A 24,631-nucleotide genomic window follows, 5' to 3' on the forward strand; every position below is an offset into this window, starting at 1 on the left:
GAAACCAGAAGGGAGAGGTAGGCATTTGTTTACCACCACTCACTCCCTCACTTTCCCTTCTCAGTTCTTTGTGCTGTTTTTTTAAAAAGGTATTTGGGGGAGAAAATTTACTTATTGCTGTCTAATGGCAAAAATAAACCAACAAATCAACTTTTCATTCTCCCTATTGGCAAAGAATCTAAAACCTGTTTGGGTTTTTGTTTGTTTTGAGGGTTGTTTTTTGGAGCAGTTATTGAAAGTTGCTAGGGAAAAAGAGCTACTACTGATTGCTCATAATTACTTGCTGTAATGGGGCCACTGCTCTGGAAAATTTTACAGTACATGATAATAAGTATTCATTGCAAAGACCTTACATCTGCATAGATTAAGTTTTATGATAAGCTATGATCTGAGATTGTATTTTCCATTTATTTTCACCTTGCTGAAATATGGCAGGATTTTTTAAATGATCTAACTGGACTTAATGTAGCAAAACATAAGAGTAGTTGATTCTAAAGGTGTGAAGACCTAAATTAAGTTGGCAAGTAAATCTTGCAGAATGGCTTCTAGTTCAGATATCAGATATAGACATTTTAAGTGTCTGCTAGTAATAACCCTAAATAAATTTGATAAAACTTAACTTTGGCTAAGAGTGATGTTTAATGCTTGGGGTTGTTGGCCTCCTTGCACTATTAAGAAAACATATTTTACCCACTCGATGAAAATGGATTCTAGAACTTGAGCCAACGAAAGATAGCACTGTACAATTAAAAGCCTTAGCAGCTTACTAATCAACTAGGTCGTGGATGTAAACTAGCTTTCTTCAGGCTTCTTTTGAAACCTATCCATAATATTTATAAGAATTTCTTGATTTATACTTCTACTTGCACATTAAAAAGGAAAATTAGCTCTTCTTGTCTTCATAAATTTCATTAGGCCTTTTTGAATAACATTTTTAATGATTTATAATTTGCCACATATAATCTTAATAGGAGCTTCATTAAAAAAAATTTTTTTGCAACTTGATTTCTACTGTGAACTTTCATAGGTAGTATCCTATTGAGCATAGTCAGTACAGTAGCCTGGATCACCACTGCCATATGAGTCTTTCATGTGTTCAGTGATTTTAAGTAATAAGGTTGTACATACAGCTGTTACCATAAATTATGGTTTATTTCAGCAAATTCAAGATTACCTTTCAATTTTGAACTGAGGTGCTTAACCTGCTACAGAAATAGCCATGGCCATTGCCATCAATACTAATTGACCTCCCTGTGACAGTGAATTAAATGGGAACAATCTCAATGATTTGAAGAGATGTCAGAGTTGGTTAAATTTTTAGTGGGTTTCTTTTCTTTGTATTTCATGCCTTAAATAGCCAAACTAAATGCAATAGTGTTCCACCTCTAGCCACAAGGTGCTCTCTATTAATGTTGGTGTCGTGTGGGAGACCCTGCTCGCTGTGCCATTTGTCATGCGAGGTGGCCTGCGGGGTCTCTGGTCCCGCTCCCCACTTAAGAATGTAGGATATGGCTAGGCCAGAAAGGAACACCCACGGAGCCATAGATAGGGGAGTCATACCACTATATTCTCCCTGGAGACTGGATCCACACGACCTGCAACCTGCTGTCCACTTCTCTGCCTGCCAACCAAACGATTGACCAGCACAGCTGCGGCAGTTATATCAGTGGCTAGTTGGCTAACTGGGTACAGCTGATGGTCAATTAGCCACAGCTGATGGCCATCTACTACCCGAGCCAGCACCTTTCCACGTGAGGCTGAGAGCCTGGAAACTGCTCTCTGGAACTCTGTCCCCACAGTTGGACTTAGTTTTCGAGTGGGGAAATCAAGAAGCTAGAAAAATACACTGATCTTGAATGCAAGTTTAAGCTTTATGTAGTAACTTTTTGGGATTTAGCTGTCAAGTCTGAAATGCCACATCTGTGATTGGTGACAAAGGACTCATCAAGTCAATGGGGTGCTGTAGTTTAGAGGCCACTATTAACAAGGGAGGTGCTTTCACTCCAATTATGTAACCCCTTTGGTAATTAAGGCATGCACAAATTGTCGAGGATTAACCTCGATGTAAATAAAAAGCATCCAGAAGGAAGTCAGAATAAAAAGGTTTCCCTCCAATTATGTAATCCTTTTGGTGGTTAAGTAAAAGCATGTACAAATCGTCATAGATTAACCACAATGTAAATACAGTGTCCAGAAGGAAGTCAAGGGTACCCGCTGCTAGGAGACGGTAAATTTTCCTAACGCACTCTTCTCCAGGACTTAAGAAGTTTCCTCTAAAATACCATCTCGGATGTGGAAAAATACTTAAATTTCTCGGAAAAGGTCATTCGAAGGTGTGAATGGGAGAGGACGTATTATGCAGTGTATTACCCTCGCGGCAGGTGTACACTATCGTTCTTTTCCGGAACGGGTATTAGGGCCCTACCTGGCACAGGTGACTGCGCGCACGCCACCGCCTCGCCAAGCTCCCAGCACGCGTCGGGGTCGCGCGCTATCGCGCAGGCGCACTGAGGCGCAGACCTGGGTGCTTCTCCGCGATTCGCCTCGCCGATGCTCGGGATCCTGCCTTCTGCGTCCGCCCAGTATAGCAGTCGAGTTCCTTCCTTTGCCTCAAACCGAGACCACAGCATTGTTTTCCAGGGTCCGAGGTCACAAACCACTCGCCCCGCAAAAAGAACGTGAATACCCTATGTAGAACCTATTTTCATCGCCCGCCGCCATTTCTAGAAGTTTCCAGTCCGATCCATTGCAACGGTCGCCACAAAAAGCGACTGCAGATCCCGCTGGCCCAGCAGTTGTCAGCGGCGCCTGCACTGCTTTCTTGCTTACCCTTTGATTTCCCCCTCCCTTCCCAGGCCGGTGACGGCAGAGGGGAAGCGGTAACAACCGGGTAGGGTGGGGAGAGGGACAAAACTGCAGGGAGGAGTTCCGGCCTGAACCGCCACCCCCGCCTCCCACTTGGTAGGTTCCGACACCCCGCCCCGCGGCTCGGGAAGCTTCTCAGAGCTGAAAGAGAGGCGGGGCAGCGAGGAAGGGCCGGCGGAAGGGGCGGGCCAGTGCAGGGGGCGGGGCGGTCACGCCGCTGGTCCCGTGCCCGGGGAGTCACGTGCCTGTGCCATAGCCAATCACCGGTCGGCGCTGCCCTGGGAGTGAGGAGGCTGTGGTGAGAGACGGACCGAGACCGGAGATGTTTTCAAGCCTGGCTTCGGCGGCGTTAGTGGCGGTTGCAGTGGTGACGAAGACAACGAGCGCGACGGCAGCGCCGAGGCACTCGTTCAGGGGCTAAAGTCTCCTGCGTCGACCGTGCCCCGGGTCCGTGAGGGCTGGGGGGGCGTGGCGACAGGCGAGGAGGAAGAAGGGGCGCGGTTTCGAGCCCGGTCCCCGGCGCCTGGGAGGAGACCCCTTAGTTCTGCGCTGCTCCAGTCCTCCATCCACAGAGCAAGGTAGGGGACGCACCCTGTCCACCCCGTCCCACTCCGCGCCGCCCAGTCACGTCCAGCGGGAGGCGCCGCCAGGCTGACGGTGACAGGCCGTTAGTGGCCCCGGCGCGAGTCCGCCCCGCCCGCCGCGGTCCCTCCAAGAGTCCCGAGGAGCCACGGCGCAGCTGGCACTAGGGGCGAGGGACGCCGCACTGGGTGGGGGCGGTGGACTCAGCGGAGCGACCCCCGCCACCGCTCCCTGGGTTGGGCTGCCACCGCCGCCGCCTCCCGGAACATGGCGGGGCCGGGAGGAGCGTGTGCGTGCGAGTGTGCGCGGCCCGAAAAGGCGCCGCTGGCGTGCCGCGGCCGGACCCGGCGGGGCGGGGCGGGACGGGACGGGGGTGGGGGCGCGCCAAGCCCGCCGCGCGCGCCTGCCGGCCCGCGGGAGACCGCCGCGGCCCCTGCGGGAGGGAGCATCGGAGGTACTGGGGGCTGGGGAAGAGGTGGATGAAAGGGAGAAGGGAGATTGCTGCTTTAATAGTCTCAAGGGTAAGGTGAGCGGCCACGCTGCGGTTCTGTCTTAAATGCCAGTGTAATCTGTCCTTGCTGCATTGGGTAGTCGGGTCTCTGCATCGTTTTGTGAGTGCCCGTTCGAATGGTGTTCGTAGACCCTTGGAGCGCGTCAGGTTCTTAGATCTTATTTTGAGGGGTAATATGGTGTGACGCATCCTGGAGGATCCCAAAGCGTTGAATAAACGGTTGTACAAAGAGGTTACCGAAGCCCAGCTGACAGCTGTTTTAATAATAACAATAAGAAACAGATTAGGATTGGAAGTTAACATTATTGCACCAGTTGAAACAGTATGAAACATTTTAAGCAGTGTAGTCGAAGTTGTCATTTCCACTGGATACTCGCGGTTAAAATGCTAACGCGGGTGAAATGGGTTGCAGATCCAGTGATCTGTAACAATTTGGAATTACTATCTCTAATCTTGAAGTTGAAATGAACCTGTGTTCTCAATCATGTATTCCTTTTTTGTTGTTTTAAAAACGGTTTATGTAAATTGTAAAGAAAGGCGAACTCGTAAAGTAGCTATTTTTAAATAAATTGACTGTTTATTAAAAACATATGCTCAAGTAAGCTGTTAAAAATCTTGGGCACTGATCTGTTTCAGTTTCTTCAATCATACAAAGGGTTTCCTGGAGATTAGCTCAGAACTGGCAGAACTTAGGCTCTATTGGTGCCAAAAGGCTTAAAAACAAAACGCGATAGTATCGACAGTGTAAGATCAAATTGTTATATTAACTAATCATGCTGTTGGGAGAAGTCTTCAATTTGGGCTATACGCAAAAACAAATAGATTCGAAATGTTTCCCCAGGAGATTATAGGCAAGAGGAGAAACGTTTTACTACTTAACGATCTTTTGTAGTTGGCCCAAGCACTTACTAAATTTCCAAAGGTCTGCAGACAGCTTGACTAACTAAGGTCACCCTTAACTATTCAGGGTATGTATTCTATTTTAGGGACAGGCAAGGTGTTAAAATGAAGTAAAACCTAAGTGTTAAGTGGTATTCATGGAAGGAAACGAGAAAAAAAAATGCAGGATGTCTGTCATGTTTTTACTCTCTATAGTTGCCATAGTTGTTAGCATGGGTTTATGAACAAGCAGAGCTGGGAAAGTGGAAACCTTTGGGTATGTATTCCATGGAGAATATTTGAGGAAAAGTAGAGAGGACAAAAATATTCAGATAAGAAAGAACTTAGTAGGTGAATATGTATTGTATGCTATCTGCTTTTAGTTCTTTAATATCAGGAAGTGGGGAGGAAGCTTGAATTTTTTGGAGGGTAGGAGGGAAGACAGTATCCAACCAGTGTAATGAATATAAAAGGAAGACAGTTTTTTTTATCAAGATGCTTATATGTTACTTTTTTTCCCTATAGAAGTGGTTGAAAAATGTGACTGATACTCTTCTGAGGTAGATTGGAGAAATGGTATTAACGATATTTGGGAAACACTTCATTGGAAAGGAGGCTTTTTATTCTAAAGAATAAGAAGAATAGTAAAAATAATCAATTTCTTGATATTAAAGTTTCTTTAAACTATTGTTGTGTTTTAAGAGCATCATTTAAGCCTAAAAAGAGAATTATTTGAGATTAATTGTTTCTGTCATAGTCCATAAGAGGTTTAGACCACTTTCTGTATGTAAACTCAATGATAACTCGATGATAACATTTGTCAGATAGGCATGAAGAATTTGTCCAATAATGGTAGCGGGTTGCTTAAGAGCTATTGACACTACTTTCTGACTGGGAACTTGTTGCTAAAACTAACCTCAGTTTGTGTTTGTAAAATTCCTCACTGTGTAAAGAGTACATACAATCTTGGGAGATTTATCCTCAGAACTAGAAGGGACCACAAATTTTCTGATCTATTTCCCTTATTTTGCAGATGAGAAAATAAAGACCTAGTTAAGGTGAAATCACTTAATGAAGTTAGCAAAACTACTTAAAACAGTGTGTGGTTTGGGGCTAGAGATCTCGTTCTGTGAGGATTGCCTCTTTCTTAAGAAGTAGCATTAGTGGAAAGAACATTGAACTAGTGAGAAGGCCTGGGTTTGAATTCTTGATTTGTCACTTCCTAACTGGTTTTTGACAGATCACATTAACTGGCAGAACTTTGCCTCTTTAATCTACAAAAAATATTTTCTTACATAATTTACAGAATTGTTGGGTAGAACAAATGTGATTACATACGGATAGCTCATTGTATACCGTAAACTTTTATACATTTAAAAAGTGGTGAAGTTATTTTTTAAATAAATACAGTTCTTGCTGTGTAACAAGGTGTCATGATCCCTTGGTTTTTGCTTAGCCTTAGCTTTATTGTTTTCTTCACCTGCTGTTTTACAGATTATGACTCCCAGTAGATACATTTTCTGATCCGCACTTAGTTCTAATCTTAGTAAAGCCTCTTATGAACATTTTAAAAATTGCTGTTGTTAGAGCCTGACTTCCTCTGGAGAATATGGAGTTTCTTCATATAGCATTTAAAAACATTCACATATACACTCATGCATGCATAATTTGTTTCTTTAACAGTGGCTTTTTAAAAGTAATAGTGAAAGTATCTTAGTTGGAATGTTAATTTGTCTGTTGCTAGTTTCCAGATATGGCTATAACAGGAGATAATTTTCCTTTATAAACTCAGCTTTGAATAGTTCACGTTAAGGTTATCTTGTAGATCTAAAATACATAGAAATGTTAAGACAATTTTTGTTTATTGGCTTTTGCTGTTAAGTTTAAAGACCTTTTCTTGCAGTGCTTTAAATTGGTAATACTGGAAACCAATGTCAGTATTGTAGTATTACGTAGATTATTTGTAACTTTGAAGCTAAAGTTTATGAAAAACATTTATTGAGCACTTAGACTATGCACATGTCTGTGTTCAAAGTTTTAAGTGAAGCATTTCAGATAATTTTTATAACCTTATGAAACAGGTACTATTATTCTAACATGTGGCTGAGAAACGGAGGCTTTGAACAGTTATGTGATGTATAGGTATTCACAGACCTAAAAAAATGACACACTGTTGTTCCCATTCTTAACCACTTCTCTGTGTTCTGTCTCTGATCAAGTGTTTTAGCTGATTTTGAAAAGTTTAAGGCAGTGTTTCTTAAATTTGAGACTTCATGAAATATGTTTGGGGGCCAGCTATTATAATATACCATCTGCTGTGTTGGTCAAAAAACAAAAAACAAACAAAAATTCCGAAACCACCCAAAACACAAAAGTAGAAGAAAGAACTTATGAGAATCGTGAAAGATAGGCCAAGCCAGCCTTTCTGTGAGATGCTGATACAGTTTTTGGGTTTTGTTTAATGTTAGTTGTCAGAAGCATATTAGGCTCCACAGCTACAGAAGAACTGCAGTTAACATTACAACAGGCTATTCTAACAAGCTACACCTTGATATGGTTGTCATTGTTCTAAAGAAACGTATTTTAGTCAGAGTGACTGAAGAAAAAGATACTAACCAAACTCATTTAGGACTTTTATAAAGAAATAGATCCAGCAATAAGTTTTAAGATTGTCCAGGTTAAAATACAGCATCTAAGACTTGGTTTTCTGATTAGTGAGACCGTCCAAAATTTTAAGAAATTCAAACTCAAACTTAAGTTCTTAGAAAATTAAGTTTAAACACAGAAATGCTTCCAAATCGAGACAAGTAGAACAGGTAAATTATGAAGCCCCAAGTTATAGGGTAGAATTTGTTTTTTTTCCTTTGTCATTTAAAAATTGTATTATCTTTGGACAAACTCTTTAACATTTGTTTATTACACTAAAATTGTTTCAAAATATGTAGTTAACTTTTCTGGTTATCAGTTTGTATTTGTGCCATAATTGGGGAAAATACCATAAATATTAGTGATAAATACCATATTTTTAAACTACCTTATTGCTTGAAAGAGTTGTGAGAGAGCCCTGCAGCTTCTCAGATTTCAAATTTTCCTCCTACATAGGCGGTTTGTCAGCATTCTGCCTTCTAAAAGAAAACAAAAACCGTGCATGTCTCTCTCTTCCTATAAATAGCTATACTGACTCAGGATAAGACAATAGTGTGTTAAAAGTTATGGAGCTTTGTAGTTCATGAAGTACGTACTTTTTACATCCAATCTCTTGAATTTCACAACTGCTCTGTGACATCAGCAAAAACGTCGGCTAATCTGATGATATTGAACCATGAATAGAATCCAGGTTAAAATTCTCTGGAGTAATGTTAGACTCTGAAATTCACTCACGAAAGAAGCATTAGTAAACCTAAAGGAAGAGGAAAGAAACACATGAACTTTTATTCTCTCTTCCACTAAGTCCACATTATATACAGCTTTCTTTTTATCCTGTTCTACCACTTCTGAAACTTAAGCAGTATAGAAGTAAACACTAAAATCATTCATTATACCACTTTACTAATTAGTGGTGATGGTTAATGATGTTAAAGAGTTAAATGAGAAAATTAAAATTTCACAGAATGCTTCCTACTAAAATTTGCACAAAAATATTACAAGTAGGAATAAAGCCTTGGCTGGTATTTTGGAGTCCTATAGTCAAGTTAAAAATAAGTCTTTGTTACCAGAATTTAAATTAGACTCTTTGGAAGTTACTTGGTGATCAAAGAACTTTTATTGAGTTTCTGTACTGTAGGTACTGTTACTTTCATGTATGTTATTTTAATATATGATGAGTAGTTATCTTACGTATTATCTAGTTATGAAAATACTTTAAAAAGTTGTCACTGGTATATCTACAACTACAGATTCTAATACTCAAGAACTAACTTGAAATTTATAAGTGTTATGTAAATGTAAGCCTATTATTTTAAGAAAAAATTTTTCTTAAGATCAACCTAGTTCATTCATAGATTTATAATTGAGGTGATCACCCACGAGTGGTTACTCAGTCTTCCGAAATTATCTCTGTTTTCCAGGATTCATAAAAACATCCCAAGAAAGAAGATGAGTGTTCTCTTTAAGCTACAGTTGAACAGGACAAAAAATACTTCTTTACCAAGTTTCTATTTATCTTCCTGTTGTTGAAAGTAAACAGGAATGTTGGGCAGCAAATTGGTTTACTCATTCTTCCTTTGTCCTTTTCCCCCCCTACTTGGCTTCTCCTTCCCCTTCAGGTGCCAGTGTTCTCTTGCTTTGCAAACACCCATACCTATCTGTTGGTTAACAATTTAAATTTGTGTTTATTAAAATTAAATTATATTACCACTTTCATTTTACATTTTAAGGCTTTTAACTTTCATTTTGGTATGAATGTGTTTGATTTTTAGCTATAGGAGTTTGGATCATTAGCCAATACACGGGGAAATAATCATTTGCATTTTCTCATCTATATGCTGACACTTCACATCCTTGGCTGTTTTTCTCTCTTTGTTCCTTTTTGCTCGAAATTTCTAAGAGTGGCAGTCATGAATTTAAACAATTTTAAAAACATTTTTATTAAGGTGTTTTAAGTTACAAAATTAATATACGCTTACTGTTAAAATTAAAACTATATAATAAATGGGTTAACAATTTTCCAGCCTCCCTTTACACATATTTTTTGTATGGACCAAAAAGGAGTTCTATAGAAAGTAACCTCACAGGGTGATCTCGTGAAGTTTATCTTAGTCACATTTTCCAGATGTGATTCAATTTAAATCAATGACTATATTGCTTACTTATAAACCTACCTTCAAATAAGTTGATGATATTAAGAGAAAAAAGCAGGATAAAATGATAGATTAATTTTGAGCCTTTTGGGGAAAAATAATTATTTTGTATCATGGATTTTCCCAAGGAGTGAAGCTCTTAAATGATGCAGTCTGACAACATGATGGGTTATTTCTGGATGTTAAATTTGAAAATAACTGGAATTCTTATGTTTTTACTTACGAATTTTCAAGTTTTACCACAGTGAACAAGTATTATGGATGTAATAAAGAAGGTTTTAAACACGGCATGATTAGGCAACAAATTATAAATAAATTCTTCTATGAACAGCATTCCATTTAGCATTTTTGAGGCAGGCATTTTGGGAAAATATCAACAAAGACAGTATTATATAGTCTTTGTCTTTTTAGGGCTTTATACACAAAACAGACGTGTAACAGCAGGACAATTTCATTCTTCAATCATTCAAATTTCTAACTGAGGTAGAAAGAAACATGGTAAGCCTTGCAAGGACATGGATCATGTCTGTCTTGTTCACTGTTGCACCCCTAATTCCATCACACTGTCAGAGGTCAGCATATGTGTATTGAATGACTGAGAATGTCAGTGACAGGAGAATGGTCTGAGTGGTATAAGAGGATGAACTGGGACTAAGGGAGAGAAAATGGGTAGCAGATTTGAGAAAGGCCATGATTACTAGGATAAGGGGCTTAATAGAAATGAATTTCCAAAATGGAGAATGATGTAATAACAGTTTTCTTTTTAGAAAATAATTCTAGAAGTATGGAATTTAAATAGAAGACAAGGAGATCCTTGAAAAGATTCTTAGATTTTATGGTTTTAGGTCCAATGCTAAGCATATACCTGAAGAATTCTCTGCCTGCATGGAACTTAAAATTTAGCAGAAAAAGCTAATTACTTAAAACAAAGGTGAATAATTAGGGAGCGGTTCTGTAAACATTATGAAGTTATATTGCAAATTCTTTAGTGGATATGTAGACCTGTAGCTTTCAAGCTCTCAAACAAATCTGTCCAAAAAAGACTGACTTGGACATTTAGGTTCAATTTTTGATGTAGAACTGTTCCATTCTTATATAGTCCAAAACTTAAGTTTTTAGGCATTATTTTTTACAGTATATTTGCTTTAATAGATAAAGCTATTCAATATTGGTACCATCAGTGGGCTTTGCCTTTTTTTTCCCCCCCAGTTCGTAGCATTTGTATGGTTACATATATATATCAGGAAATGTTTGTTTGTTTGTTTAAGTAAAACCAAATAACACCCATAATTCTTCTGCATTGGGGTTGGAATTTTCACAGTACCACTCTTTTCTTACAGCTAGTAGAATACAGTGAATTTACTCTGTGCTGGTTCCTCATTACCATATTTCTCCTTATCATTCTTAGCATACTTTGGCAGGGAAACATTTTACAATTCTAAATTACTCTGGCCAGAAGAGCTACCAATAATACATACTACTATCCTCAGCCAGTTTAGAGCATGTTTTCTTTTAAATATCCTGAAATAAGAAGTTAAACTGAATTCTTGTGCATACTACGGTAAGTAGGTTTATGTTGGAAATTGAGTGGGATACAGAAAAAGTGAGGTAACAGATCAGGACTAAAATAAGGCCCAAACAATTCAACCCTAGTGAGAAGTCATGTGGAAGCTACAATTGTGGCTCTAATTGAAGCAGTGGTGTAGCCTACACTGTTGTTGGGTCAGAGTGGGTATGCTATGAATAATACTTCCATTAACATTGCTGTCTCATGGGGGACTGATTTCAGCTACTATCTTTAACTGCATAAAGAGTTTGGGCAATAAGATGATTTTCAGGGTCATGGGCTTACATTGCAGAAGCAGTGATCATGATAAACTATTCTGTTTTTTTATGTTGTGACCTTTATCTGAATGTCTTATATTTTCATGTGCCACTGTTAAAATTTAACCGAATTACCTGAACAATTAAAAGTCCTTTCATTTAAGGCTAAACTATGTGCCGATTGGTTTTTAAAGAAAGCAGTAAAAGTGAGTTAGGGCATTATTTGGGATTAAACTGTGAGTAGTACTTAGAATAGCACCTGAGGTGTGATAGGTTGCTAAGATCAGCTGTTTTGTGTTTTGAGGAGGCAAGAGGGGGCAAAGTTACAATATCAAAACCTTTTTTTATTTTGACATATTTCAGATAATTTAAAAGATACAGAAAATAGCAAAATGAGCACCTGGGTATCTATCACCAGTTTAAGAATTAAACATTACAAATTCAATTGAAACCCCCTATATACCTTTCCTTGATCCATTTACTCCTCCCCCAGGGAAATTCCTATCTCTTTCTCTTTGCATAAACTTTTTCCTACATTGGCTTTTCCCTTTCTCTAGACCTATGTAGATTTGTTTCTTCAGAGTTCACCTCAGTGATTTTTTCCATTTTAACACTGTTGCATATTGTCTGTAACAGTAAGAGCTGTCTGACTAGGGGAGTTGAAAATAAAATAAGATTGTATACAAGAAGTAGAAATCTGTCTTAAAATCTAGGCAAAGGAAAGTTAGACTTCACCGGTGCATATGTGCAGAACAGAATTGATAAAGTAGGTGTGAGCATAATCTAACAAAATAATCATTTTAGGAAGATTAGTCTGGTAGCAGCAGTGTGGAGCAGTAGGTCTGAAAGGAAGTGAAGAATTACTGACTCATTTGGACCTTTTTTCCTCCTAATTACCCTACGTTAGTGATTTTATTTGGCCTCCAAACACTTGACTGTTTTGAAAGGAAAGAGCTGTTGGCATAATGCTTAATTACGGGTGTTTCTAGTTTTTAGGATCGGGGGATTACTCCTGACCCCTTTTAGAGTCTTTTGACAGTGAAGTGTACATGTAGTGGCTCTTAGATTTCTACCGTCAGCGTTGGAAATTGTTTAAGCTCCCAGTGCCAGAGATGCAAGTAAAGATGCCTAAACATTTTCTCTGTGCGGTTGCAGCCCTCTACTGGTCTATGGAAGTTGCACAATTTAGAACCCCATAGAACTAGAAGAGAGGTCAGTAAACTCAGCAACTCAATTTCAGAATCCTAGAACTTTGGAAGTCATTTATGCCAACTCTCCCAGTTGCAGGTGTGTGTTTTATCTATCCACCTTAACAATTCTGGGTGGACGGGATATATATATATATATATATATGTGTGTGTGTGTGTATGTGTGTGCACATACACACTATTAGAAGATAAATTATTAGAAGATAAATAAAAGTAAATGCTAATTGCTTCTTACAAGTTATTTTCAAAGTATTTTTATAATACTTCCTGTTGCTGGAGCTAGAAACTTGCGTGTCATTCTAGCCTCCTTGTTCATGTTTACTGTTTCTCCCCACCTCACAATCTGGTTTAAGTCATCTTGTGTCTCATCTAATGCCTCTGTAGTCTTTTTTCCAAAGTTTCACCAACAGCATCTTTCTACTCAAATTATGTCACTACCTTTTTTAAAGACTTAAATTGCTTTTGTCATAAAGATCAATCAAACAACACAATGACTCACGATGTGACCCCTTCCTACTTTATTTAGCCTCATTTTCTAGCCCACTGTTTTTTCAATTTTTGCTATCCCTTTAATTTGGCCTGCTTTCTTGTGGGGCATGTGTGTTCACACCTGTGCTCCTGCTTATCCTTTTCCCTCTGCAGCCCTGTCCATACCTACCTGCGTTATAATTATCCTTAAGGCTCTCTTTCAGTATTTACCTCTTGAAATTCCCCACTCATACCTCCATATGCAACACCCGAATTGGGTGATCCCTTTGTCCTGATGCTATCATACTTCTGTAACATTCATTATTCTATATGATAATTAACTTGTCTTTTGTCCTTTAAAAGTTGTAAATTCCCTTTAAGCTAGAATTGTCTTTTTTTCATTTTTAGTTGTATTGCTTGGCATATAGATGCTTAGTAAATGTTGAATGATTCAACAATTGCATGAGCAAACGGGTATGATAAAGGAAATGCCCATAGTTAAATAATTAGATGTCACACAATTTTTTTGAAGTTAGGAGAACAGTTCTTCTAGACCAATGCTTATTTCATAATATACCTATATTAAGAAAAGAGGGGGAGATAAAGAATTGTAGCATTTTAGAGCTGAAATGGACCTCATTTTAAAACGAGGAAACTGAAACCTAAAGATTTTACTAGAAAGTTACAAGAACCCAGGTGTTGTAATACATTTATTTCTTTGCTAAATTTCTCAATGTATTTTGCCTTAGATTTGGCTAGGATTAGGTTGTTTATATTTTAAGCAATTGGACTAGCTAAATATTACTCTATTTTATACCGTAGGTTTACCTTTGTGGAATTTTGAAGGTGATATACCCGTATAGCTAAACCAAGGTGACCATTTATAATGTATTTATATAGTCCTCTGAATCATCTATGCTCAGGTTCCTAAAGAATATAAAATTTAGCAGCTCCAATGCAATGTGCACCTGTATTTACTGGATTGAGCTTCTGTCCTGAATTTTTTGCTTCCTTTCCTATTCTCGTGGCTGGGTTAGAAAACATAAAACATATAAAAGTATCTTTTATGTATTTTGCTCTACCTCCTTCTGAAGTCTCTCACCTGCCATTTTAGTATTTTTACCCCCTTTGGATTCTACCCAGAACACTGTAGTCCTCCAGAGCAAACCAAGTGGAAGTTGACCCATTTCGTTATTTAAAAATTTGTTATTTGAATATTATACAAGTAATACATGTTCATTATAAATGTTAATATAGAACTGTATAAAATAAATCATAAACATTCCTTAAGGACTTTTACAAACATTGTTTGAAGGACATTGTTGAGGATAGTTTGTTTTAAAAGATGTGGATGTTTATCTTCACCTTTTGCATGCTATTGGTTAAATTTGTGATTTTATGATACTGATTTGTTGGTCTGGCATACAACCATCATATTCTTATGGGAAAATGTTGTGGAATAGCTGCCAGAAAACATTGTGGTGAAAAAGCAACCATTGCTTACTTGGAAAGGTATGATATAGCACGATCCCTTTTCATAGTTTGAATTCTCACTTGAATGGCTTAAGTAGTTAAGGGAGGGAAGAAAAGTCCAGTTGATATCCCAGAAGCAGGACTATATTTTGAGCCCTTTTTCATTATTTTTTTAAAACCATTTTTAAAGTAGGGAATTAAGCTGTTTGGTCTTTGTTTAAGTAGGAAATACTTAGTTTATTTTTTATTCGAATGGTTTATTTTTTGCATGGGAAAACAGTAATAAGAGTGTCATAATTGTTTAATAACTTAAGCTATCATTTTTACATTCATAGAAAAATAGAATTTGGAGTGAGTGAAATTTTTCTAAACCTCTTATTCTGGAATCAGAATTTTGGCATGGTGGGAGAATTTCAATGTCATCTAACCTAGCTATAACTTTAAGAAGAAACAGAAATATTGAGAAGTGATGAAGGTCAATCAAAAAGTCAGTGGTAGATCTCAGAATAGAATCTTGGACTTCAGGTTCCCAGCTCAAATCACAAGGAAAGTAATCGTCACTTTGCTAACTCTTAATGATCATAGAATTCTGTTGCTGTGATTTGGTCCTTTACTAGTTGCCTTTTTTCTCACAACAGTTTTGGAGAACGCAGTTTTACCCCCAACACAGCTGCAGTCCAGGGAAGCTGGAACAAGAAAAATGTTAGGAATTTCCATTCCATCCTTATGGTTCTATCTCGTTAAGTAGAATGTAAAATTGGTAACTTTAGAGGCCAGCATTTGAATATTTTATATGCACTGAGGACTGTTCTAGGATATCATTTTGGTTCTCATAGCCTTAGCAGCAGAGTTTTATCATTTCATAACATAGATGAAGAAATTAAGAAACTTGGATTTTGTTTTCAGTTGTATTTAATCTAAAGTTGTACTTACTGTAATGTTCTGGGGACTTCGGGACAAGATGACGTACTGGAGAAGCTCCCTTTTTCAAATATATGGAAATACTAGATTAAAAAACATTTTAAAAATACACAGCTGAGCTTGAAAGCAAGAAAGAGGAATCTGCAGGTGCCTGAAATGGGAAAAGAACTCAAAGTCATAACAGAAAACGGAAATTGAAGTCCTAAAAGGAAAAGATATGCCTCTTGGTGTGTGAGCTTTAATGCAGTAGTGGAATCTACAGGTTCAGGAATGGCAGGGAGCTGAGCCCAGAACAGGAAGAGGCTGAATTATTCATGAATGGGGCCTAAAAAAGTCCCATCTATCAACCTGGGTTTGTATTTCCTGATATATCTTCTTACTATCCTTTTATTTTCAACCCTTTTTTAGTATCCTTTTGTGGTCTATTTTACAAAGTATATTGCTGAATCTTATTTTTATCCAGACTCTTATATTTTGATTAATGAGTTTAATCCATTTTCATTTATTGTAATAACATATATTGAAAATTATTTACATTCTGTTTACTTCTATTCATTTTCCACAGTTTCTTAATTAAATGTGTATCTTGCCTCCAAAGAAGACAGGTACTTTAACCAGTTTCTCACTCTTTTTTCTAGTCTCCTCCTTCCTACCTGTACCCCTTAATTTCCCAGTAGTCGTGTTTATGTTCTGTAGAATTTTAGTTCTTGATTGTTAGGGGCGTTCCTCAAGCATCCATTCTTACTTTTTGTATGAAATATGCTTCATTAGGTTATTCACTCACTCTTCTTCCCGTGTATCCCACCCATAGTGTCCTCATAGATTTATTTCAATTCTCGAGTGCTTACTTAAAAGCAATTTTCAAACAGTGTTTATATGTAAAAATCCTAAGTCCTTTCTTATGCCTAAAAACATCATTCATTAACCCTCACTTTTCAATAATAGTTTAGTTTGATTAAAGATTAGGGTTTAAAATTCTTTTTAGTATATTGAAAATATTACTACATTGTTTTCTTGCCTCTGGTGTTGCTTTTCGGAAGTTCTGATGTCAGTTTGATTTCCCTTCCTGTGCATGTGACCAGCAGTTCCTCTCTAGAAGATTTTGAAATTTTTTCTTTGCCTTTTTCAGTTTATAATGGGTCTTAGTATAGTTCTTTTTTTGTCATGTTTGGCAGTTGGATTCATATTCGTTCATTTATTCATTCATTCAACAAATACTTATTTATTGGAAGTCTGCTATGTGCCAGGATGTGTTCTAGACACTTTAAGATCTTTTATCTTCCCTCAGTTCTGGAAAATTATTGGTTATTTTTTTCAAATATTTTGTTTTCTCCATTTTTTTTTTCTTTCTGGGAATTTTATTATAATGATCCTGTGACGACCACCTTTTTCATATTTCTTTAGTATTTCCCTTTTTCTTTCTGTATCCCTTCTTGATGCCTTCTGCAACTATCTTCTCTACCTGATCTTCTAGGTCACTAATTCGTTCTTTGGCATAGCCATTCTATTATTTATCAAATCTGTGGAGTTCTTTATTTCAGTCATTATACTTTCATACTCAGTATTTTTTCGTGTCTCTGTTTAGTCCTGCATATTATCAGTCTTTGCTTTAAAAACTTTCATATGGCTCTTCCATTAATTCTGCTTAATATATATAGTATAGATGGTTTAGTTCGAGTTTAGACTTTACGCAATCTGCTTGCCCATAGCATACAACTTCACAAATGCTCTTATCTATTTATGGTCTCCAAAGTTCTCTAACTGTTCTGCCAACTAGAATAGTTTTTCTTCTCCTGGTCCTTATCTTGCATATAGTCTACCCTGAGTTTTCTCTCTTGGATTTTTTTTTTCCTTAACCCTTCCATCCTTTTGTTATGTTGAGTAGGTTCCCCCCTGCAGACAAGGTCTTGTGAAATCCTTTTTGAGTAGCTTTTCAAAGCATCTTCCCAACAGTTTGGCCTCTTCTTATGTGTAATTTTGTACTCTTAGCTAAGAAGATAAAATTTCCTCCAAATTGTTATCTTTGGGATGAAGAGTAATTTATAAACAAAAAAAAACTTTCTAATGTTTAATGTAGAGTCAATTTAGTTATTATAGTAAGAAGTCTGAATGTCAGCAAGACTTGTCATCATTAGTTACCTCAGCTTTCAAGGACACTTATCTGTGTGTCACTGTTGTCCTGAATTAGTTGTGTTGTTTGATTCTCCTGTTCTTGTTATTAAATTATAACTAAGCATTAGTTTATGACACTGCTAATTACTAAATTTGTCATACTTGTTTGGTTGAATTTTACATTGTGGGTAGTCATGTGCATTTTTATCAATAGTAGTTTTTGGCAAATTTCCAGTAACTGCATTGTGCATGCGTTCTGTCCCAAAAATGAGTTGGTCGTGTTCCTTTTGCTAAAGCAAATGCATATGTAAACCAAGAAATTTGCTTGTATTTTGTTGTTTCCCCTACTGGAAAGAAGACTGGGTAAGGTAGATGGATGGTAGGACCTTTTTAACCACCTTACATAGGTCAGAAATTTGAGATAACAGGAGTTTTCTTCTAGTTGTGTGATTCCCTCCCTCTCCCTTCCCCATTGTCAAAAGCACGAAGGTCTAAGATCCAGAGATCCCAATGAAGGAGACTTTAAAAATGAAGTTTGGAAAATACTCAAAGTTTTATTTAAATGTAAAAAATTTTTATAAAATTTAAATCATTTTTTACTTATAATCTAAAAGACAGAGAAATATAAACTGTGGTTTGCAAGCTTCTGTTGAGGTGATTTAAAACTTAAAAAAAATAAAATAAAATAAAATGGGGGCTGGCCCGGTGGCTCAGGTGGTTAGAGCTCCGTGCTCCTAACTCCGAAGGCTGCCGGTTCGATTCCCACATGGGCCAGTGGGCTCTCAACCACAAGGTTGCCAGTTCAATTCCTCGAGTCCCGCAAGGGATGGTGGGCTCTGCCCCCTGCAACTAAGATTGAACACGGCACCTTGAGCTGAGCTGCCTCCCGGATGGCTCAGTTGTTGGTTGGAGCGTGTCCTCTCAACCACAAGGTTGCCGGTTCGACTCCCGCAAGGGATGGTCAGCTGTGCCCCCTGCAACTAGCAACGGCAACTGGACCTGGAGCTGAGCTGCGCCCTCCACAACTAAGACTGAAAGAACAACTTGAAGCTGAACAGAACCCTCCACAACTAAGATTGAAAGGACAACAACTTGACTTGGAAAAAAGTCCTGGAAGTACACACTGTTCCCCAATAAAGTCCTGTTCCCCTTCCCCAATAAAATCTTTAAAAATAAATAAATAAATAAATAAAACTTTAAAAAAGTTAGAGTAGAAGAGAAAATTTGAGTCCCAGTGTTAAATTAAAGGTTATAATTAAGAGGCAGTGACAAGAAACTAATACTTCCCCAGAAAAAAATGGAAACAGATCAGTCTAGGAAAAGAAAGCTATCGAGCATTTATGGCATAACTAACAATCAGTAGAGAAACAAACTAAACATGATACCAGTGTTGAAATGCTCTTTAGGATCAAAAGAAATGACAGTAAATATCTTTTTAAATGAAATCTCAGGCTATCTAATGTGATTATTTTAAAATTAAGATGATACCCCACATAACCATACATGTGTATGTTGTGTATATATGTGGTTTCATATGGTAGGGAAAGGCCCTATTTTAGCCTAAGCCAATCCTTTCCTGAGATCTTTTATAATCAAAATATTCCCTAATTTAACTTATTTCTCAAACTTTCCCAATGGTAAGAATCACTGGGATACTTATTAAAAGTAGAAATTATTATGTCCATTTCAGACCTACTAAATCTGTATTTTAACAAGCACTCCAGGAAATATTTTCCTCAAGGACTTTTGGAATATTATCATTTGCCTGATAAATTTATTAGGGATTAGATTTTCTGACCTGATAGTCAAATAATGTGAATTAACTGATATTAAGTTCATATTCTGTGACCATAAGAGAGCTGTGAAAATTCTAAGCGTGTTTTTGAGAGTAGCATGCATGTAGGAAGGAGGAATAGTGGAAGAAGAGACTGAATGTATAACACATTTCCAGATAATGTTAGGTAACCAGAAATACTGTCCCACCTGTTATCCCCAGACACACACTGATAGAAATTGCTTAAGTTTTTGGTGTAATTTTGACTGAGTTAAGAAACACCTTTGTTCTTTTTTTTTCCTCTCCTTAAAGTTTATTGGGGTGACAATTGTTAGCAAAGTTACATAGATTTCCGGCGTACAGTTCGTTAATATATCATCTATATATCACATTGTGTGTTCACCACCAGAGTCAGTTCTCTTTCCATGACCATATATTTGATCCCCTTTACGTAACCTCATCTACCACTCCCCTCCCTCTTTACTCTCTGGTAGCCACTAAACTATTGTCTGTGTCTATGAGTTTTTGTTTCTCATTTGTTTGTCTTGTTCTTTTGTTCTTTTTGGTTTGTATACCACATATCAGTGAAATCATATGGTTCTCTGCTTTTTCTGTCTGACTTATTTCACTTAGCATTCTAATCTTAAGATCTATCCATGTTGTTGCAAATGGCACTATTTCATCTTATGGCAGAATAGTATTCCATTGTGTATATGTACCACAACTTCTTTATCCATTCATCTATCGAGGACACTTTGGTTGTTTCCATGTCATAGCCACCGTAAATAAAGCTACAGTGAACATTGGAGCTCATATATCTTTATAGATAAATGTTTTCAGATTTTTTGGGTTAACACCCAAGAATGGGATTGCTGGGTCATATAGTAATTCTATTTTTAATTTTTTGAGGAACCTCCACACTGCCTTCCATAGCGGCTGCATCAATATTCATTCCCACCAACAGTGTATGACGGTTCCTTTTTCTCCACAGCCTCTCCAACATTTGTTATTATTTGTCTTGTTGATGATGGCCGTTCTAACTGGGAAACACCTTTGTTCGTCAGGTGCTTAGGTTAAAAATAAATAAGTTGTACGTGTATGTTTACAACTTTTTCACCCAAATGATGTTTAGTTTATACTAGAGTTTTTGATCTACCTGTATATACTAACTTGGTACCTCTGAACAACTAGAAAATTTACTTCTATCAAGTAATGTAAGCCTATGAATTCTTTTTTCCAAAATTATTTGTACTTTTCTAGGTTTTTAACATTTTCATATACATTCTAGAACCAATTTGTTGGTTTCTATAAAAAAGTATCCTGGGATTTTTGACTAGGATTGCATTGAATTTATAGATCAATACGGGGAGAATTGACCTCTTATCAATATTGAGTCTTCTAAGCCATAAACAGAATACCTCTGCATTTCTTAAGTCTTCTTTAATTTTTTTCAGCAGTGTCTTGTATTTGTCACTACATGGTCTTACACATATTTTGTTATATTAATCCCTAAGAATTTAGTATTTTTGATGTTATTGTAAAGTGCATTTTTTAATTTCAATTTCTAATGTTGCTAATGTATAGAAAAAAGTAGGTTTCATGTATTGACTGTGTATCCTATATGCTTCCTATGGTTACTAAGTTCTAGTAGCTTCTTTGTGTATACCTTGCCTTTGTCTATATAGATGATCATGCCATCTGGAAATACGTAAGACTTGTTTTAACTTCTTCCTTTCTAAGCTATATACCTTTAATTTCCTTCTTTTTTTCTTTTTTTTTGCCTTATAGAACTAGTTAAGGCCACCAATAAATGTAACTCTGAATAGAAGTGGTGAGAGATCATCTAATAGATGCAGAAAAGGCATTTGACAAAATTCAACTTTTTTTATGATAAAACTATTAACAAATTAAATATAGAATATAGAAGGAATGTACGTTAACATAACAGAGGCCATATGTACAGAGCACACAGCTGACATACTCAACAGTGAAAACTTTAGCTTTTCCTCTAAGATGAGCAAGGGTGTCCATTCTCATCATTTCTATTTGACATAGTACAGTCATGCATTGCACAACAATGTTTTAGTCAGGGATGGACCATATATACAATGATGGCCTCATAAGATTGATAATGGAGCTGAATTTCCTGTAAGAAATGAAAGGATATGTTCTGAAGGAATGTTTTTTTGTTCTGATGGGAGCAATATCTGTGGGGCTTGACAGTAGATTCCCTCTCACTCACAGCACCTCAATTTTGAGTGTACAGGTTACAGCCCAGTCAGTTAGCCACTGACCTGTTTCAGCACAACCTGCCCCCACCCTCCAGTGTCATATATTCAGAAGCTGCTGCTGAACTCCCAGACCTAGCATGATGGCTTTCAGAATACGTTGCTGTAAAGTCTTTATTGATAACCTAAGATCCTGTACAAGGACACAGGTCCACAGGAGTTACCTTAACAAGTATTAACTGCCACTGTCTTTTTAGTAAAAGCTTTCTGTGCTAGTGTGGAGCCAGCCTACCCCTGTACTTGAGAAATATTTTCAGGTTGTAATGATGTAGAAAATAAGTTTTATTTCTTCCATCAAATCAATGCCAGAGAGAGCCCTTTGTGCCTCATAGGGTCAATGGACCCAAAAACAAATTTCCAAATTTGAAATAGTGAATCCTCAGTTTTCCAACCTCTCCATATTGAACATTCTCCTTTTTTTAATGACTACCACAAAGTTCCTTAATCTGACCAGTAATCCAGCATGCAGTAGCCAAAACCTCATTGCCACGACATTCCCATGTTCCTTTATCTCTCCATCTTGATTTCTTACTCCTACTGATCCTCAGACCACCTTTCTTTCACTCCCTCCTGACAAGTCACTATTACGGCGATATGTGCTTTACCCAGTCAGTTTCTCCTCAGTATTTTCCAATCAGTCCAGCTTACGTCATTTTTCATGGAGTAGCATTGATAGCTTCGATGTTCTGTTTCTCACCCTGTTGGAAGGAAGCAGGGAAGGCTTGTAGAATAGTGTTTATAAAGTCTACAGTACCGTGGAGTAATGTACTCTGCCTTCACATTCGCTCACCAATCACTCAGTGACTCATCCAGAGCAACTTCCAGTCTTGAAAGCTTCAGTCATAAGTGCCCTATACAGATACACCATTTTTATCTTTTATACCACATGTTTACTGTATCTTCCCTATGTTTAGATACACAAATACTTACCATTGTGTTACAGTTGCCTACAGTATTCAGTACTGTAATGTGCTGTATAGGTTTGTAGTCTATGAGCAATAGGCTGCTGTACCATATAGCCTAGGTGTGTAGTAGGCTATATACCATTTCAGTTTGTGTAAGTGCACTCTTACGATGTTTCCACAACGACAACATGCATAACAATTCATTTCTCAGAACACATCCCCATCTGTAAGTGACACGTGACTGTACGGGAAGTCCTAGCCACAGCAGTGAGGCAAGAAAAAGAAATAAAAGACATCTAAATCATAAAGGAAGAAGTTAAATTGTTTGTAGATGACATTATCTTATATCTATTTTTAAAAACCCTAAAGACTCCACACACACACATTAAAAACTGTTAGAACTAATAGATGAATTCAGTCAAGTTGCCAGATGCAAAATCAACATACAAAAAGCAGTTGCATTTCTATATGAGCTATCTGAAAACAAAATTAAGGGGGGAAAAAACTCCCATTTACAATAGCATTTAAAAAAATACTTAGAAATAAATTTAACAAAGAAGGTGAAAGATCTGTATCCTGAAAAGTACAATACATTGATGAAAGAAATTGAAGACACAAAAAAATGGAAAGATATCCTGTGTTCAGTATAGGGGAGGAATATTATTAAAATGTCCATACTACCCAAAGTGATCTACAGATTCAATGCAATCTCTATCAAAATTCTAATGGCATTTTTCACAGAATAAGAAAAATTCTGTGAAATCCTAAAATTCGTGTGGAACCCAAATAGCCAAAGCAATACTGAGGAAAAAGAACAAAGCTGAAAGCATCACACTTACAGATTTCAAAAGATATTACAAAGCTATAGTAATCAAATCAGTATGGTACTTGCATAAAAACAGATACAAAGACCAATGGAACAGAATAGAGAGCCCAGAAAAAACACATGCATATATAGTCAACAAGGGCACAAAATAGGTAGTTTTCAGTATGATGTTGGGAAACCTGGATGTGCACAGTCAAACGAATGAAAATGAACCCTTCTGCCACACACAAAAATTAACTTGAAATGGATTAAAGGCTTAAATGTAAAATCTGAAACCATGAAATTCCTACATCATACGGAGGAAACTCCTTCACATTAATCTTGGATCTGACACCAAAAGCACAGGCCATAAAAGCAAAATAACCAAGTGGGACTACATCAAGTTAAAAATCATCTGCACAGCAAAGGAAACAACAAAATGAAAAGGCAACCTATAAGATAGGAGCAAATATTTGCAAATCATAAATCTGGTAATGGGTTAATACCCCAAATACATAAGGAAGTCATACAACTCAATACCAAAAAAATAACCTGATTGAAAAATGAGCCAAGGACCTAAGCAGACAGTTTTCCAAAGTTATATAAATGGCCACATATGTGAAAGTGCTCAACATCACTAATTATCAGGGAAATTCAAATCAAAACCAGAATGAATTACCACCTCACACCTGCTAGGATGGCTGTTATAAAAAAGACAAGATAGCAAGCATTGGTGAGGGTCTGACAAAAAGAGTTCCTTGTACACTAATGGTAGGAATGTAAATTGGTGCAGCGAATATGGAAAACAGTATGGAGATTCCTCAAAAAATTAAAAATAATACTGCCATAGGATCCAGCAGTCCCACTTTTCGGTGTCTGATGATGGATATATAAAGAAAGTGTGATGAAGAAATGATGAATAGATAAAATAATGTATGTATGTATATTTCTATACATATATATACACACATACATACATGCACACACACAGAAGGTGACCAAAAATGTATATACATTTTAAGAAAGGAGAAAACTATTAAAATTGTAATACTCAATATATACCGATAACAAAAGATGAATACAAGTCACGTTTGACTTCTGCAATTACAAGAGGTGCTCAAAGTGGTTACCATCAGTGTCCAGACACTTGTGAGTAGGGCGAACTACTGCTTGAGCAATGTTGACCTAAGTGTTCATTTGTGTACATTTTTTTGGCA

The 24,631-nt window shown here is 37.3% G+C and overlaps 1 protein-coding gene across 6 annotated transcripts in view; it reads left to right on the forward strand.

Moving 5' to 3' along the window:
• Positions 1-3,127: 3,127 nt before the first annotated feature.
• Positions 3,128-24,631, forward strand: part of ANKRD12 (ankyrin repeat domain 12) — a 135,662-nt gene continuing 114,158 nt past the window's right edge. For 2 of the 6 annotated variants that reach the window (XM_074340357.1, XM_074340360.1), the window contains exon 1: positions 3,822-3,901. The gene's annotated coding sequence lies outside the window, so the exon portion shown is untranslated. Of the gene's footprint in view, positions 3,444-3,821; positions 3,902-3,948; positions 3,969-24,631 lie in introns of those variants that run through there. The other 4 variants (XM_019712593.2, XM_019712592.2, XM_074340361.1 and 1 more) reach the window with 4 other exon arrangements.

The sequence above is a fragment of the Rhinolophus sinicus genome, linkage group LG09 (assembly GCF_036562045.2).
Source record: "Rhinolophus sinicus isolate RSC01 linkage group LG09, ASM3656204v1, whole genome shotgun sequence".
In the NCBI taxonomy this organism is placed as follows: Eukaryota; Metazoa; Chordata; class Mammalia; order Chiroptera; family Rhinolophidae; genus Rhinolophus; species Rhinolophus sinicus.